This window comes from Pleurodeles waltl, chromosome 7 (genome assembly GCF_031143425.1).
Source record: "Pleurodeles waltl isolate 20211129_DDA chromosome 7, aPleWal1.hap1.20221129, whole genome shotgun sequence".
NCBI lineage: Eukaryota > Metazoa > Chordata > Amphibia > Caudata > Salamandridae > Pleurodeles > Pleurodeles waltl.
Genome location: NC_090446.1, coordinates 714,223,107 through 714,243,176, shown reverse-complemented (window position 1 = coordinate 714,243,176; position 20,070 = coordinate 714,223,107).

Below are 20,070 nucleotides of genomic sequence, written 5' to 3'. Positions count from 1 at the left end.
GATTCAATGCTCTGCTCTTTTCCAACTGTGGTTGGTTTTGGGGCACGCAGTGGAGATATCCATTTAATCTCAAATATTTCCACACCCAAATACCTGCATTAATTTTCTTCAACAATCATAATTTTCCCCCTTTTTTATGAAAATAGAAGACTGACCTCAGAGATCTTCGTGCATGCCACGAGAAGTGGGACCACAGGCATCCTTACAACATGCATGTGTTATGGGACAGGCATGGGCGCCAAGATACAAGATGGTTGCACAAGAGCAGATAAAGAAGACATAATATAGCACATTCTGAGAAGCTACAGAAAGACGTACAAGGAGTGAGCAATAAAATATCTCTCCCTATCAATTACCTGAAGAGAGAACTAGAAGGAATATGGTAAGGCCATTTGAGAAGGACATGCAGTAAACGCAGTACGTGCAAATGTACTAGACATATGTGGATGAAGGCTGGTAACAAAGATGCCTTCTTAGTTAGGCCTTTATAAAAGACTTACGAGTACCCTTGAAATTCTTAAAATCTATTTTTACTCACCTAAAAATTGTGTTTGCTGAATCCCCTCACAAGAGATCATTACACAAGACAGGTTTTTTTAAACCAGAGTGTAGAGATGATAGTGGAAAGTACAATCACAGCTTCTTTCAGCATCCTGTTTTAACCATGTTCAAATAAAACAAGCGGTATGCCCTGAAGGAACACAGTAACTATTTCATTCGGCATGTCTTTGCCTGCATATTCACCACCAGAAAGTTTCCCATTCTGAAATCTGATTACATGTCATAATGCGGGTTTTCCATGAGAATGATGCTGTTGAACTGCACCACGCAAGGTTTTTAACACTTAGGGCCAGATGTAGGTAGCGTTTTGCATGGCGCAAACTGCGAAAATCGCAGTTTGCGCCATGCAAAACGAGCATAGTGATGCTCATTCCCAATTTGCGAGTCGGTACCGACTCGCAAAATGGGAATGTGACTCGCAAATAGGAAGGGGTGTCCCCTTCCTATTTGCGACTCGCACCGCGATGTTAAATTGCTTTGTGACCACGAACGCGGTTGCAAAGCAGTTCGCAGTTATTACCAGTGTCACACTGGTGGTAATCCATTCGCAAAAGGGAAGGGGCCCCATGGGACACCTTCCCCTTTGTGAATGTTGCCATAAATGTTTTTTCTAATGGACCACTGCCTACTCTGAAAAAACGAAACCAAATGGTTTCATTATTTTTTTGTATTGCAACTCGTTTTCCTTAATATTAATGAGGTGGGTTTTTGCGACCCCATTGCGATTCGCAGACGATGTCTGAGATACCGTTCTGCATCCGATTTTGCGATTCGGAAATTGCTACATCTGCCCTAAGCTCCTAATAGGCACATCATTTCCCATGTCATGTTTTTATGACGCAGTATACAGGGTAAAGGCTCGGTATGACTACAACACAATTGTCTTGTCACAAGCACAGTGATTTGGGGGGTTTGTATATTTTTAAATAAAAGCAAGATATATTTACAGCGAAGAAGAAATAGATCAGAGCAGTAAAATGCAGAGACATGGGCAAAGTGCCCCCCCACCTTCCAAGGGTCCCCATGGAAAGTGCGCTTTCTCTCTAGGGCACCTCTATTTCCATATGTCAGCCTCTCTGCCTGTCCCTACTTCGAAGTTCCTTTCTTTTTGTTCAGGGTAAACTTAAGACATTTGGGGGGCTGGAAAGACATGTTTTCAACTGTTTTTGTGTGAAGCCTGTTTTTGACAGTTGGTTTGGCACCGCAAGGGCTTCAATTGCCAGAAAATTGGCAATAAAACTGAAAGCTGTTAAAAAAAGGGGGCCTCGAAACGCAATCTTGCCAGGGCCTCAAAAACCGTTGAGAAAACACTGGTAAAAGGTGCGCGTTTTTGCTTTGGCCTCCACCAAAATTATTGTTCCCACCAGCATCTGGCGATTAGAAGGTATATCTCCCATTGGCAACCCATGCTGCAGATATATGTTTAAATAATTGTAAAATTAATCTTAGTGTCACTACAGTCAAGTTACAAAGGGCCATATGTACAAACACATTTTCCCATTGACACAGAATGGGAAAAACCCTTTGCTACATCTGGCCCAAAATGCGCTCGCTATGCAGTCGGAGAAAAGAAAATGAAGCATCCATGTTAAAAGTGGTTTAAGTTTGTAGTTTGAATATTCTGTCATTTTCTCTCTAAAACACAATTAATGTGGTAAAAAAAAGGCGAACACCTTTTTATTGGTCATTTCAAACTTACCTGGAGTAGTCTTTCAGTCCCTTCTGTCCCACTCGTTGCAGCTCCACTAGTCTGCCATGCATGTTGTGCATGGGTGGCATGGGCCATAATGCAATAAGGGAAACTGGGCTCCCAACCCCTGCTTTGGTAGTAAAGAACAACTAACAGGGGTGCAGTTGGCCTCTGGCAGCCCTGCCACTGCATGCATTTGCTGCACTATTCATAGGTGCCCAGTTCATAGCTGCACTCTGAGTGATAAGTACCCCCAGATCGTGTCCCTCCCTTGCCAAAGAAAGTGAAACAATTTGGCAGAGCGGAGGGACAGGCAAGGTCTGCAGGAAGTTTGTGCTCCCCCTCTTTCACAATTCCTGCTGTTTTTTCATATTGATTATTGCTGGGCACCTGCAGCCATTTCCAGTGCTTTAAATGGGGAAAAAAGAATTGCAAGTACTCACCAAACTGAGGGGGTCATTCCGACTTTGGTGGTCCTTTCACAGGACCGCCGAAGCTACTGCAGGCAAAAGAGTGCCAGTACTGGAGGTCTTTTGCCCACCATATTTGGAGTGTTGCCGCCCGCTGGCCCAGCAGAACACTCCCCACAACATTGACGCTGGCTCACAATTGAGCCAGCGGCAATGTTGAGGTGCGTCGGGTGCGAAAGCACCCATTGCACATTTCACTGCCCGTTATTCGGGTGGTGAAATGCACGATAGGGCTGTGCATGGGGCCCCTACACTGCCCAAGCTCCATCCCCAGCAGCTCTGGGGCAAACTCAGTTGTGCTCAGATCTCAGGGTGCTAGCAGCTTCATTATCAGCAAAACCCGTGTTTTAAGCTGTTCTTGCTAAATTCAGTGAGTACCAGCACTCTAGCTGGCCAGGGGGAAATGCAGGTAGTCTAGGGAAAAACATTAAGAATTGTCAGTACTCAGTACTGTTGCGTGGCAAGCCATTTAAAGCACTGGCCATGGCAGTCACTGAACAATGATCAACAAAGCAGGAACTGCGAAAGTGGAGATGAAAGTTTCCGAGAGCCATCTGTCACCTTGGTCTCAAGCAGTAACACTAGAGCAGGCTTTATTGGCTTTTATAGACCCCTGCGGAGGGCTGCAAGGCAATATTGAGTCTTACCTGAACATTTATAGGAACATAATAAGCACGGAATGTTAGGGAACATCCAGGGCCACCATTGAATGGTGGTTGACAGATTCTCATTCAAAGTGGCTCCCTACCACTTCTCAAGGGATTTGTAGGTCTGATGTTAGCGAAAACCTTTCATTTTACTAATATGATATGAAAAGGGACTTTTAGACAGCTCACTTCACCCGTTGGTCTCCTGTTGCATCATTCACATTCTCCTTCCGGCCACCACAGCATACATCATGGGACAGCAGGTAGGCCTACTTCATCCGCTGACTAACTTCACTTTGAGTGACTATATTTTGTTCTTCTACAAGGAGCACATCCTCACACAAGTGTTTTCTTTTCTACATCATTATTACTTTAGTGTTCATTGGTGTTTAGATCCTGAAATGTGATAGGATGCTTTCAACCAGCTGCTTTGATGTGAGGGCAGGGCACATCCCCGGTTTATCATTTCCTTTCTCCTGCTTATGCTATCGTGAACTTGCTTGGAGGGGCCTTTGTCAGACTGCTGCTTTTTCACAGACTACTAGATTGTGTCCATTTGAAACTGTTCTTTATAAAGTTAGCCTCTTTTTAGTACGCACGCAAAATGAAGTGTGTTTATAACTTCACTCCTGTATATCAAGATAGTTTGTAATTGAGTGCTACAGTTATACTTGTGAACTGGGTTAGTCTGTATGTACGGCTTGTATGGCTTTCTAGTTTGTTTTCAGTGCTCTTGTATGCAGTGCTTTTAGAGACATTTACATATTAGATTACTAGTTGAAGCTCTGCCATTAATTCCATTTTGTGATCTATCTATCTATCTATCTATCTATCTATCTATCTATCTATCTATCTATCTATCTATCTATCTATCTATCTATCTAAAGGCCTATTTTTCTAAAAGTCTATCTACCAGTCTTTCTGTTTCTCTGCCTGTCCATCTACCTGTCTAAGTACTTGCCTGTCTGTCTCTTTGTAACCTTATCTATCAATATATCTATGTATATATCTTTATAACTCTTATCTATCTGTCTGCCTAGACAATCTTCTCCATCTATGCATCGTTCTCTACGAACACAGCCCTCTCTATCTAGCTATCTATATATGCAACCATTTCTACATGTGGAGCTATTTATATCTATGTGTCTTTGCAAAGCTATCTGTTTGCAAACCTGTCTATCTTCACAACTCTATTGGTCTAGCTGTTTTTATAACTATCAATGGAATTCTATCTAAATGTGTGTTCTATCTATCTATCCAAACCTCCCTGTCTTTCTGTTTATCTATTTTTTAACCCTCTATGTTTGTAATAAAAATTTACGAGAACATTACAAAAAAAGCATTAGCAATAGTAAGAGGCTGGTAGCAAATACTTGACCGATTTGCTTTTTTAGGTCTAGTGTTAGCCAAGACCTTTTTGATTTTAGTGAAATTATGTTTCTAACATAGACATTATAGGCATTTTTATCCAGAGATCAGTCATTAGTTGGTTACTGTGACATTTATATATTTCTTACACTCCCTCCAGCATGCATCATGGAGCAATGATCAGCCCACATCACTCAATGGCTGACTTTACATTGAGTTATGGCAGGCTGCCCTTTCACCGGGAACACATCCACATGCAATGTAGTTCCCTTCGGTGTCCGGGACTTCTATCGTAATGTGTGCTTTTTTTAGACCAAAATATATTTTTGCCTTTAACCAATGATTTTTTTAAATTGATGAGGACCCTGCAGCTTCCCAACATTAAAGATTTACAAAAACCATGACAGAACTAAACAAGAAATGCCAAAGCCAACAGGCTGGCAATCACCCCCAGACGTATTGCCTTTGCCGATCTTGTTATTTTTGTTTGTGATCTGGAGTCCACAAGAGACATCTCCTGACTAATGTGATATGTTCTAGTAGCAGATGTCACTCAGTTCATTGGCATTTTAGAGCCATGCCGCCCCTAAGGCAGACACAGGTGTTTTACATTAAACTTTTTTAAATTACAGTGGAATTCGAGAAAGGCTTTTCCATGACATGGTGACACAGCAATGACAAGCTCTTACACTTTTAGATTACTAAAAGTTGCATATGCCTGGTCAGGACATGTGCCAAGCTTGCGGCGCCCATTCTTTTAGAATAAGGGCTGTTTTATAGAGGTTTATCTTGCAAATGATTAAGACGAACAGTTTGGACAAGTGGAGATAAGAACATTGTGGTGCCATTTTCGTCTACAGGACACTGAAAAAGGTGAGGGTTGGGTTAATTATTTCTACATTTAGAAAGCAAAAGGACAACGAGGAAGCATATAGCTTTGGCCATTCAATAGCAGTTCTGAAGGGCAAAATGAATTAGGTATTTTTGGGAAGCCTCTGTAGGCACTGAATAAAAGTTTGCAGTTCACTGGTTGGGGTAAGGAAGAATTTGATGGAGCCAACTTCTACATATGCTATTGAAGTTAGAAGCAAGCAACACAGACTGCATTGGGTCACGATCCAACTGAGAAAAAAATGGTTTGGTGCAGAAGACAGGTCTGGAACGGCTAAATTCTATCAAAGGAGATCTGATCAGGTTTAAAAGCATCAGGGCTGTACTGCTTTCATATGGTCAAGTTTCTGGACTTTAGAAGTATTACGGAGGCTTGTAGAGAACTAAATGTGGCAATGACATTTTATCTGTACTCTTTTGAAAATATAGTGCATTTTACAAGAGTAAATCGAGTTTAGATTGCTGTCCTGCTTTCTGCAGGATGGGATTCCTCTATGATTTTAGGCACAGGCAATTGTTTTTTTTAAATGTAAATTTGAAGGAGGTGGTCAGGAACACATTATCTGGGTAGGGCCTTCCTGGGTGTCTGGGGGGTCACTGGGATAGATTTAGAAAGAATGTTTTATTATAGGCTGGGAAATTAGAATAAGATCTGCCAATCCCCAGCTCTGAAAATGATGTGTGAGCAAATGGCTTTTTGCAGGCAGGCTCACCCCAGTTGTTGACCCTCTTTTTGACTACTCTGTACCGACAAAATGACTTTGAGAGTACGTTGTGGCCTACTAACCGGACCTCAGTGCCAATCCTCTAAAAGGCTATGTTTTATTTGCTTATACCCAATTGGCATATGTTATCTTACTTTTAAGTTCCTAGTATATTGTACCAGGGGTACCCAGGGTCTGTGATTTAAAGTGATCCTTGTGGTCCTTAGCACTTATTGTGCCGTTAAAAGTGTGACAAAGTAAAATATCCATCCCAGTCTGCCGCTGCCAGACTTGTGGAACAGTTTTAAACTGCTTACACAGCTTTGCCACTTGAACTAATGACAAACATCTGGACCTTCCTTTTTAATATATGTACATCGCCCCTACTATAGGCCTCTTGAGCCTTAAGGTAGGGTGTTCTATTTTTTAAAGTAGGACATGTGTTTTTATATGTCCTAACAGTAAAAAAACCAAATTGTCATTTTTTACTGTGAAAAGGTTAGTAGCCCCATTTGCAAGTACAGGGTTATATTCTGACAAATCAGGAATGCTAACTTCTACAGGGAGTGCAGAATTATTAGGCAAGTTGTATTTTTGAGGATTAATTTTTTTTATTGAACAACAACCATGTTCTCAATGAACCCAAAAAACTCATTAATATCAAAACTGAATATTTTTGGAAGTAGTTTTTAGTTTGTTTTTAGTTTTAGCTATGTTAGGGGGATCTCTGTGTGTGCAGGTGACTATCACTGTGCATAATTATTAGGCAACTTAACAAAAAAAAAAATATACCCATTTCAATTATTTATCATTACCAGTGAAACCAATATAACATCTCAACATTCACAAATATACATTTCTGACATTCAAAAACAAAACAAAAACAAATCAGTGACCAATATAGCCACCTTTCTTTGCAAGGACACTCAAAAGCCTGCCATCCATGGATTCTGTCAGTGTTTTGATCTGTTCACCATCAACATTGCGTGCAGCAGCAACCACAGCCTCCCAGACACTGTTCAGAGAGGTGTACTGTTTTCCCTCCTTGTAAATCTCACATTTGATGATGGACCACAGGTTCTCAATGGGGTTCAGATCAGGTGAACAAGGAGGCCATGTCATTAGATTTCCTTCTTTTATACCCTTTCTTGCCAGCCACGCTGTGGAGTACTTGGACGCGTGTGATGGAGCATTGTCCTGCATGAAAATCATGTTTTTCTTGAAGGATGCAGACTTCTTCCTGTACCACTGCTTGAAGAAGGTGTCTTCCAGGAACTGGCAGTAGGACTGGGAGTTGAGCTTGACTCCATCCTCAACCCGAAAAGGCCCCACAAGCTCATCTTTGATGATACCAGCCCAAACCAGTACTCCACCTCCACCTTGCTGGCGTCTGAGTCGGACTGGAGCTCTCTGCCCTTTACCAATCCAGCCACGGGCCCATCCATCTGGCCCATCAAGACTCACTCTCATTTCATCAGTCCATAAAACCTTAGAAAAATCAGTCTTGAGATATTTCTTGGCCCAGTCTTGACGTTTCAGCTTGTGTGTCTTGTTCAGTGGTGGTCGTCTTTCAGCCTTTCTTACCTTGGCCATGTCTCTGAGTATTGCACACCTTGTGCTTTTGGGCACTCCAGTGATGTTGCAGCTCTGAAATATGGCCAAACTGGTGGCAAGTGGCATCGTGGCAGCTGCACGCTTGACTTTTCTCAGTTCATGGGCAGTTATTTTGCGCCTTGGTTTTTCCACACGCTTCTTGCGACCCTGTTGACTATTTTGAATGAAACGCTTGATTGTTCGATGATCACGCTTCAGAAGCTTTGCAATTTTAAGAGTGCTGCATCCCTCTGCAAGATATCTCACTATTTTTGACTTTTCTGAGCCTGTCAAGTCCTTCTTTTGACCCATTTTGCCAAAGGAAAGGAATTTGCCTAATAATTATGCACACCTGATATAGGGTGTTGATGTCATTAGACCACACCCCTTCTCATTACAGAGATGCACATCACCTAATATGCTTAATTGGTAGTAGGCTTTCGAGCCTATACAGCTTGGAGTAAGACAACATGCATAAAGAGGATGATGTGGTCAAAATACTCATTTGCCTAATAATTCTGCACTCCCTGTATTTGGGATTATTAAAGTTGATACTTCAAATATTTTAAAAAATCGTAACATTAAAAGTTCCATTGAGTCAAATTTAATGTAGATTTTGAGTAAAAGTCAACTTTAGAAAGTGCTTTTGCCCAAATTTTCCAGTGGCCATCCACAGATGCTGGCCACAAGAAAACCTTCTGCCCTGCTGTGAAGAGGTATGGCTCACAGGAAAGGCCATACTAGGAGCCTGCCAATGAAAGAGGCATTACCTCTCCCTGGTTGGAAACCCAAACACGGTATGACCCCAAAAAACGAACTTCAGAGGCAGAGCTGCCATTGAAGGGCAAATGGCGGACACACGCGAGAGATGATGCTCTTTTGTTCTGGTACACAGGTTGGCTTGGGGGCAGAGAGAGGCAAGCAGCGGTCAAACAGTTTTCTCGTGGGCATGTTCCCATCAAGTAGCCACACCTCTAGGGTAGACTACCAAACTACACATACCGAGAGAAGGATTCTGCCATCTTGGGAGTGGGCATAATATTGCACTTTGGGAAAGCTAGATGCCACACTTTGAAGAAGGTGGGAGGGGACCTAATAGCCCATTGGCTAGTAGTAACCACATCCCCTTAGGGCAAGTTGTGGGTATAAAAGTGGCACCCTTGCACCCAGATCTCAGATTATGTCTGAACTGGAGAGAGGACTGAAGGATGACTGCCCATCTATTCCCTGGACCCAGTAAAGAGAAGTTACACCAAAGACTGGACTGCACCTGCTGATTCTTGGGCTAGTGAAAGGACTGTGCCTGTGGTGCCCTGCTCAAAGAATGTCATCCCCGAACTCCAGACAGCAGAAGTGACCTCCAAACGTCAGTTGGTTGACTTCTTTTTACAGCTCAACAGCCACAAAAGCTGAAGAAGCCGGCTTGGCGAGCGGGCACCCACACATGCTTGATCTCCACTGACCACTGAAGCACAGCTTGGAAGACTGAATGCACAGGATCTGCTGAACCTGAGAGAGCTTTCAGAGTGCCGTTTAGCCATCCAATTTGGGCACTAGCCTCAGTTAAAGGGAACCGCTGGTTTACTTGAAACAGGAGATCACTAGAATAGTGGCAACTGTTTTTTAGCTGGACTTCACCTGGACTTCGAGGGACATCTTCCTTTGTGGCCAAAGTTTCCCCACTACTTTTGTGGGTGGGTTGAAGGTAAGGTTAGGAAAAGTGAAGCAAATATATCTGTTGCCTGAATTGTGCAATGTGAAACCTGAAAACCTGGGATTAATCCTGGCTTCCCCACTTTACCAAATTGTGTGATCCTAGTCCACTTTCCATCTATTATCACATATAAGAGGACTCAAATACAGAACTTGAGGATGCACGCTGTACTAAACTTTCTCCTGTGTTGTATTTAATAAATTATAATGTTGTTCTCGTATAATAGGAACTCAGGCCACCCACAGGGTCACATAACAACTGATTTGCCTCTTAGTTCACTATTGGCAATGTTGCTAGGTTGGAGAAAGAATGAACGTTTCCAAATTCATGTTTAAAAAAATTATCACTTTTTTTTTTAAAGACAACTTCTCAATGCACTGATATAATCTGATGTACTAAGGTGAAAATGAAATACACTTTTTGTATTCTGAAGAGACATCATATTTTCACACTTTTAGCTGGAAGATGTATTTACAAATGAGTGTTCCTGAAGGTAAATGGTGCAAGACAACCTAGTTACATCCTTTTTTTAACTTCAGTTAATCTGAAAGCATGCTTTGTTGACATGTTTTTTATGTTAGTGCTGACACTAGTAAAAAGCAGCTAATTGGTTCAGTTGACCGGGGGCTTTTGAAGAGGTCAGGAGGGCTGCACTTTTAGTATCACTGCTCTAGAACATCTCAAGTGACTGCCCTCCCCCACCCTTTGTACCACCGCAAGCTGAGGTAATAATGTGATATTAGAATAAGCTTGTGACCCTGACTAGGTTAAGGGGAAATTATATATCTACGTTATAGGTTAAAAGCTCATCACATGATGGTTATTTGTTATGTTGTTGTTGATGAAGGTATGAACCGTTGACTCCTGTGATTTTTTTTCTCTGTATCCTAATTAATGTATGATGGGATTGATGTATGCTATCATAAATAACAATCCTGATTGGATTTCTGTAATGTGTTACAATATTGTACCCTCAATAAAAATGGTTCAAATAAAAAAATTATGGCCCTCATTCTGACCTTGGCGGGCGGCGGAGGCCGCCCGCCAAAGTCCCGCCGTCAGGTTACCGTTCCGCGGTCGAAAGACCGCGGCGGTAATTCTGACTTTCCCGCTGGGCTGGCGGGCGGTCGCCTTCAGACCGCCAGCCAGCCCAGCGGGAAAGAGGCTTCCACGAGGAAGCCGGCTCGGAATCGAGCCGGCGGAGTGGAAGCTGTGCGACGGGTGCAGTTGCACCCGTCGCGTATTTCACTGTCTGCGCAGCAGACAGTGAAATACATGTAGGGGCCCTCTTACGGGGGCCCCTGCAATGCCCATGCCAGTGGCATGGGCACTGCAGGGGCCCCCAGGGGCCCCGCGACCCCCCCTACCGCCATCCGGATCTCGGCGGTCCGACCGCCGGGATCTGGATGGCGGTAGGGGGGGTCGGAATCCCCGCGGCGGTGCAGCAAGCTGCGCCGCCGCGGAGGATTCAATGGGGCCGCGGTACACTGGCGGGACCCCGCCAGTGGTGCCGGTCCGACCGCGGCTTTACCGCCGCGGTCGGAATCCCCATTGGAGCACCGCCGGCCTGTCGGCGGTGCTCCCGCGGTCCTCCGCCCTGGCGGTCAAAGACCGCCAGGGTCAGAATGACCACCTATATCTTTGGAACCTCTGATGAATCTTGTTTATCTTTGTGTCTAAAATTCATTTAAAAAATCTATTTTTATAAATTGGTGTTGGATTTCCTTTGTGTTGCATTTCTTTCTTATTCAATTGTTTTCTCACTCATAACTGCATTGCACTTGTTCCTTTGTTAAAGCCTGACTGCTCAAAACCACAGCTTCCTAGAGTTGAGCTAAAGTTCTACAAACAAGCCTGACCAGTCCCAAGATGGGTTTGTGAGTTTATTACACAGTGAGGTCCCACAACCACTCCTATACTAAACCACGTTTCATCATAAGAAGGTATGTCTGTGGTCCAGTTAGGCCAGGGGAAGGAATTACCAGGAGTATAGGTAGCAGATAGCTATGGTACCTTGGTCAGAGGCCATGAGGTCCCACAAGGGATACCCAGAAGAGTGTTGCGTCATAAGGCCAGTAGGTGATTGTAGTTTTGGGGAGGATTGTGAGGCCAATGAGGATGGTTTTATTTTTTTAGGAATAAAACGATTACAAAATCAGTTGTGCATTATTGTGTAGTCTAGGGCAGATTTTAGATCTAATTTTGACTAGGGGGCTCAATTTCAGTCCATTTGCATACTGGAGTTTGCATTGGAATCGAAATTACAAGCAATACGTTTTGAGAAATTACACGGTTAAAGAACATCATGTTCTATCCCACCCTACAAAACAGCTTTCTAAAATGAGATTTTCTATGGATGCAGGACTGAAATTAATGGAGCAAATGAACAGCAAAACAAAAAAAGAACGCAATCAAGTTCGGATCAGCACGTGAAGTGTTCGCAGCAACGAGGCAGGCTCCTCGTTGCCTCACGGCCTTGTGATCCTGCTGACAAATTCGGAGCAGGAAGCATGGCTGCGTAATGGCCGCACGCCTCTTAATCGTGATTTACCATTCCGCTGCCGTTAAGTACCACTTTTACGTATACACACAATATACCCCCTTCACTTCAGCCAAATCCAAAAATCCTAACTAATCCGTTTAAGAGTCTGGGGAGAATGCTGTTTACAAGCAACTGGAAGCTGAAAAGCCCTGGCCGCCGGCTAGAGCCTTCTGCTCACAATGAAACGCATCGGGCATTCCCCCCACCACTTCCGCAGACCCTGTGCAACCAGCAGGAAGTCGCGGTTCAAGTCCCCGTGTGTATCAAAGCCCGAGCCCTGGTCACGTTAGCGGGTCTCCTTGGCTGCAGAAAGGCATGTAATAGTTCTTCCCCGCATGAACAGAACGTGACTGTACAGAGATGCCAGTGTTCGCTTTGCAGCTTGAATAATGAAGGCATATACTATTTTACCATTTTACCAAACATCCTGTGTGTTCTGTTGTTATTTCCCTGATCACCTCGCAGGGCAGTAGTCTTAGTATACTGAGTCATTTTTGCAGGCCGCATTCCTCCAAATCAAAATCGCATACTTCCAAATCAAGGATCAATAGGGAAAACATCAAAGGCCAGTGGATTTCTTATTAGCCGTTTGTAACTTCCAGCAGGTCCAGAAATCTCTAAGAAATATAACAAAAATCCAAGTTATTCAAAGCTGCTCTTCTCACGTGTTGATGCCAAAGAACATAACCCAAGTGTTCAGAACTCTGTGTGACCTCAACTTTGGGGTACGTTACATCTAAACATTAAGTCAATGACGACTTTAGGCACTCAAATTTAGGTAGTTTCAAGACACGTTTAGGAGAATGGTTGTTGGGTATCCTAATAGCAATCTCTTTTCACAAAAGCTTTCTACTGTAGCAAACAAAAGGCTACACTCAATGATACTCCAAATAAATTGTTTTTAAAAACATATTTCAATTAGTTAACTTATTGAAATAGGGAGTGTCACATGTATTTAGCTTTACACATTTTGGTAAAACCTGCAGTTTACATTCAAAAGATATCAACATTGTGATTAATAGTGTATCGGAAAAATAAAACTGTACAGTAACTTGATTTCTATGGCCAATGTGTGCCCCCTTCCTACCACCTCCCAACGTCCTTCACCTTTGAATAACATTCCATTTTTAAGTGGTATTCATGAATTTCTGCTTGGCCCCAAATCTTCGATTTTTTTTTGCCAACCTTTTTTCTCATGTATTGATTTCTCAATGGACATCCGCTAGTTCTTCCCAATCCCAGATTATTTTATAGTTGGAACATTGTTCTTTCCACATTAGATGGTCTTGTGGTCTGTCATGACCTGAGATTGTAGAGGATCATTTTCTATATGGGTAGCTTTATCTAACCCGCATTCCCAGAAGCCCAAATTAATTCTTACAGTCAAACATGGAGTATGGTATTGTCCCTCAGTTACATCAGTCAATGTGGTACATTTTCTATCATCAGATACAAACGGGAAGGTAACATTACTTTCTTTGTTTATCCAAATTGGGATATTCAGTCTTTTTCATTGCTCTTGGCCACTGAACTTCCTGTTGCATGAAAAATGTCCCATAGGATGAGTTAAATTTGTGAAGATTAAATCAGCTAAGTCTTCTACAAACTTTGAATTTCATAAAACCTTTCTAGTTGCTTAGTGTTCCAGCTGAAGCACAGTATTGAGTATTAATATTAGAAATTTAGAATAAAGATGGCTGTGTGTTAGAATTATGAAAAAGTGAACGGATTTGGCAGTAGGCTAAGCAAATAATTGTTCTGTGGACCAATCAGCATCTTGATTCAAAATGTGTTCTCAAGTATTTATAACATTGTAAAATCCAAAATTCACACATTAGAGGTACAAATATAATACAATAATCACATCGTACTTCTTTAGCTAATGCCGTTAAATCAGTGGAGGAAGGGGGTAAAGGGAAAGTGATAATACATGGATGTAAAACAACAGAAATACAAGATCGATCTATCTATCTATCTATCTATCTATCTATCTATCTATCTATCTATCTATCTATCTATCTATCTATCTATCTATCTATCTATCATTGAGCGAGGGAGTACTCAACTTAGACAAAGAAACAAAATATGCATATTAGCCAGACATTAAAGCTGGCCTAAATAAATAGGTAAGATTTCAGAGCTTTCTGGATTTTTAGTAAGTCTGACTCAAGGCAGAGAGCCAAAGACAGCTTATTCCAAGCCTGAGTAGTGAACACAGTGAAGGCCTTGCCCCCTAGGCGTACTTTATGGAAATTTGGAGTGGTAATCAGACCAGCAGAAGATGACTATTGTAGTCTTGTGGGAAGTATCATATAAACATATCGGAAACATATATGCCCGAGTTGCGGGATAAAGAGCTTTGTGGGCCATACAGAGGATTTTAAAGTGACATCCCCTCTTATTAGGTAGCTAATGAAGCTGTCTAAGAAGGGAGGAAACACTATCATATTTTCTCTTACCAAAAATCAATCTGGCTGCTGCTGCTTCATTCTATAGAAGTTGTAGCCTTCTGATAAGATACTTAGGGCGCTCAAGATATAGATCATACAAGTCGTCCAGTCTATTAAGGGCCAAGGTTTGTACCAGTAACTGTCTGGAATACTGAGGGTGAGCTAGATGATCTTTCTAAGTTGTCTCAAAAGAAGAAAACAGCTGGACGTCAATTTCTTAATGTGCAACTTAAATGAGAGCCTGTTGTCAAATAAAACTCCTAAGTTCTAGTTGAGAAAGCAGGTACAGGGCATTTGCCCAAGGTAGGAGGCCACCAGTCCTGGGTCTAGATGGACGGATTCCCGAAAATTAGCACTTCTGTCTTATCAGTATTGAGGCAGAGAAAGTTGTTGATCTTCCAGCTGGCCAGTTTAACCCTGCAGCTCCTTAATTGCTCCTGAATTAACAAGATATCACCTTCCATGAGGATGATGTTTCAGTATCATCTGCATTCCCATGGAATTTAAATCCAAAATAAATAATCTGGCCTTCTGGGGGGGGCACATATATCAAAGAATGTAGGAGTAAGAGCGGCTCCCTGCAGCACCCCACAAGTAATGTCCTTGAAGACAGATCAACAATATGCCTTCTGCACAGCCTGTGTGCTGTTCGTCAGAAAGGATTTAAACCATCCAAGTGGTTTATCCCTTAGGCCAATGGTGGAAAGCATTTTCAAAAACGTTGCATGTGAGAATGTGTCTAACGCAGCCGACAGATCAAGAAGTATGAGCACCAGCATCTAAAAGTCATCCTGAGATCATTAATGACAGTCATTAGCTCGGTTTCTGTGCTAAAGTATGATCAAAAGTCAGATTGATGCTTATTTTACACATGGTTCTCTTCACAGCATGTAACTAGTTGCTTATAAACCCCTTTTTCCAATATTATGGCAAAGAATTGAAGCAGAGAAATAGGGCGATAGTTGGAAGCAATATTAGAATCCAGTGATTCCCTTTTCAAGAGCGGTGTAACAAGCAGCATTTTACAAAACGTTGTAACACTCCCACTATTTAGAGAGTTGTTGCACATCATGGTAACCCAGGGAGTGAAGAACGGTGTAATGTCTTTAAGGACTGATGGGTCTAGAGTGAAGAGGAGACCCATATTAATCAATTTGATTTTAGATATTACCTCTTCATAAGTGATTGGACAAAACTCGGACAACTCCTTTTGTATAGCAAATTTCTATTCTAATTCTTCTATTGTGACCACATTAGGTGTAAAAGTAGGTAGAATAGATTCAATCTTTAACTGAAAAAAGCCATCCAGATCTGAACAAAGCCTTTGAGTAGGCAGAGCTTTGTGTAAATTATCCTTAGCTTTAACTAGGAACGTATATACTGAAAACAGTTCCCCATTAGCTGACAATATTTTATTGTGATGGTAGTTTTACCCTGTATGTTTTCAGAAGCTTCTTATATGCAGTAAGTCCTGCTTTATAGGCCTCTTGCCCATCTTCTGAATAGTCTTTCTTGCAGAGTAAGTTTGAACGTTTGCATTTCCTTTTAGCTTGTACTAATTCTCAGGTGTACCAAGGGGCCAACAGTGTTTTACAATACACAGTTGTATATTTAAGTGGCAGCACTATGTCAAGAGCTCCCTCAATCCAAGAGTTAAAGTGTTCCGAAGATGTGTCAATATTAGTATCTGGCTGGATATTAGGTTCTGATTTTTCTAAACATTCCTTTAGACTAGCATGATCAAGTTTAGACTAGGCCCGATAGCATTTAGTAATAGGTAGTTGTCAAGGAAGAGAGACATCATCTTTATGCAAACAGAAAAAAACGAACTTATGATCTGACCATAGAACCTCTCCCATAGTCCCCACATTGATCACTCCCTTGCTGGCATAGATGTGGTCCAATGTACGGCCTACCCCATGAGTAGATTGATGGACCAGTTGTGTAATCTTCAAGACTGAACAAATAATGGTAATGTGCAAGAGAGTGGTATTCTTATTGTTATTAGAGTGAACATTACTCTTCTGCTCTGCCACTGTCTGACAATCCCTGGCTTCCCCTCACTCGCGAGAAGTTAGTACAACGCACCCTTCATGGCATGACCTACATACCAAAGGGGACATATTCCAGATGGTCATGTCCTCTCACATGCTGATGATACTCACTTCCACATGCTTTGTGTATGGATCATTTTGTTTTAGTGAGACTTCATTACACTCTGCGTGCCCATATACCATCCTAACCCTTCCCCCTGATCACTTCCCACCATTGACACTAATCATATCTGACACTGACAGAGGACGTCTAGCCTCTTGACTATATCAAGCCACCCTGGCTATGAAACCTGACTCTTCCAAGCACGTCAGAGAGACATGGGGACCTGATCTTGGATATTCACTCTCCGATAAAGTCTTGGCATATTGCTGTTTTCAAACAAAACATATCTATTTATCATTAAAAAAAACTGCTGCATTTTAAATTTCTATACCAGGCTTACACCACTCCCAAGATCATAGCTAGCCTTGACCCCATGAGCTCATCTCAGTGTCACAAAGGTCACAGCCAGAAGCCGCCTTTGCACACCTGACCTGGACCTGCCGAAATTTAGGACAATATTGGACCACAATTTTCTCCTTTCTCTCCACAATAATTGGGGTCATGATTCCACCCACCCCATCTTGTTGTACTACTGGGATTTATCCAGGATACTCCACAGTCCGTTTGCAGGTTTGCCACCATCACGCTACTACTTGGAAAACATGAGCTGACACTACACTGGTGCATCAGCCACTGCCCTACAGAACAGGCTTGATACATTGTGATAAAATCAATGAAGACTACACACAGCTACAACCCCTCACATCTGTACCCAGGGATATACAGCTACCATTATGGGACAACCTGCTTACTCTAGAAACTGACACATCGGACTGACAGTGCCCCCCTTCTTTCATACACCTCCCTCCCCTTATACTCCTGCTACTCCCAGCCGGAACACCGATCTGTGGACATATCACATGATAATATTACTGCCACATCTGAACTCTCCCACCATTCTATCTACATGTCACTGCTTGAAGGACTTTGTAAAGCTTTATTGTTCTATGGACAAGATATTTCCCGACTATTGTTATTAGTACTATGTCTTATGTGATGGTGATCCTTCTTATACAAATGCGCAATGTGCTTATTGTTTGTTACTAATTATTAAAAGCTCAACAAATAAAGTTACCAAAAAAATCCCCCAGTACAACTGCGATATCAGTCTCTAAGGGAATCGTAAAAGCGATTTTTTTAAAACAGCTGACAAAATTCTTCACTGGCTCTGCAGGTCGATATATCAATAAAAAAATGTATCGCCCATTTGTGGTTTAAAGTTAGAAACATGGCAAGTATTCCCATACCTTTTACCATCAGGACTTGTAAAGAGGAGCAGACATAGGACTCTTTACAGATTAAGGCAGCACCCTCCAATTTTATGTGGTCTATTGGGGGTATAGATAACATATTCTGGCGATATGCCATAGGGTCAGAATTCTCATTTATCCGCGTTTCAGTAACAAATAGGCAGTCCAAATGATTTCCTTCAAGTTGTGTACGAATTTCTATAGCATGTTATGTCAATGACCTTACACTAATAAAGCCACATTTAATCTCACATGATTTAGGAGAATCTTGCCTCCCAGCGTCCACTTTAGAGTCCCCACTCTCCCTCCTGAGTGTTACCTCGGGGACTGACCCCATCACAGACCTGTTGTCACCTTTTTCAACCGCCAATAGAAATTGAGAAGACTCTTTGACAACTCATACGAGAGTGAAAAAGCCTCAGTGATACGAGATACTCATTGGAATAACACTTATGTGATTCTTCTGGAGGAAACTGGGCAGGATTTTGGGCACAGGGCCTGAAGTGGGCATGATTGATTGCAGACGGGACTGCATTTGGCATGCCAGCGGTGTGCCTGCTGTGCACGTCCGCTGTGGGGACGTGAAACCTCTGTGTTTATATAGCCCAGCCTACACATGACCTACACATGGAATCTGGGCATGAGGAAAGACTAGTGTGCACCTAACCCAAGATGGCCACTCTAGAATGGGACACCAAACAGAAGGAAAAATGGCAACTCCTACAACTTGTTCTCAGTAATGGGATAGTGCACTGATCCAGAAGCTGAATGGTCTAGTTTCCCTCCGCCCTTAAGCCCAAGGGTTCCACAGAAAGAGGCTCATAAAAAATCGGCCCCAAAAATAAAGTGCAAATGTGCAAAAAGACATCAGCAATGAGTAGGCCAAGGTACCAATTAAAGTACAGAGTTAGACAAGGAATTCATCAAATTCACTAACAGATAATCAAATTCAACAGTTTGAAAGTTTAACAGTTAAAAAAAACAAAATGTCTTAAATAGAAAGCAGCATACAATACAAACAACAGTTTAAAAAAGTTAAAAAAGCTAAAGATGCAGATTATTGGCTGCACCAGATGCAAAACCTCTGTGTTTATATAGCCCAGCCCACAAAAATCGGCCCCAAAAATAAAAGTGCAAATGTGCAAAAAGACGCCGGCGATAAGGACACTAAGGGCCTGATTTAGATTTTGGCAGACAGGTTACTTCTTCACAACGGTGACGGATAGTCCATCCGCCAAAATATAAATACCATAGGATATAATGGGATTTATACTTCGGCAGACAGGCTATCAGTCTCCATTGTGACGGAGTAACCCATCCCACGAAATCTAAATCAGGCCCTAAGGAACCAATTAAATTGCAGAGTTAGACAGGAAGTTCATCAAATTCATTAACAGATAATCAAAATCAACAGTTCAAAAAGTTGTCAGTTAAAAAGCAAAATGTCTCAAATAAAAAGCAATATGTCTTAAACAGAAAACATCTATCTATCTATCTATCTATCTATCTATCTATCTATCTATCTATCTATCTATCTATCTATCTATCTATCTATCTATCTATATCTATCTGCTGGTGGTCACCAAGATAAATTAATTTTAAACTTGTGTAAGATAAATACAAAATACAAATTAAATTCATTCACACTGGACATCAGAGGGTACATATACTCCCAACAGGCATAAGATCATAAACCAACTAAAACTTTCTACTTACATGTAATCACCATCTTACAAGTCTTTATTTGCCCGTACATCCTAATGATGGTGAAGGATATGGTGCCTGCAAAACTGTGCTCACTGTGTCACTGGAGCCAAATAGGACAAGACTGAAGACACCAAGACAGGCTGAAATTGGCCCTGAGTTGCTTGTGTTTCATTTCATAGGACCCCTGATTGGACAGTTAAGACTGTACTATTCTGGATGGGCCTTTCCTGTTGGTTCAGGACCAAGGCTGATTTGCATATGGCTAGGTCTAGTCTGAAATGGCATGGTGGGCAAAAAAGTGATGGGTTGGAATTCTGTGCTATGCG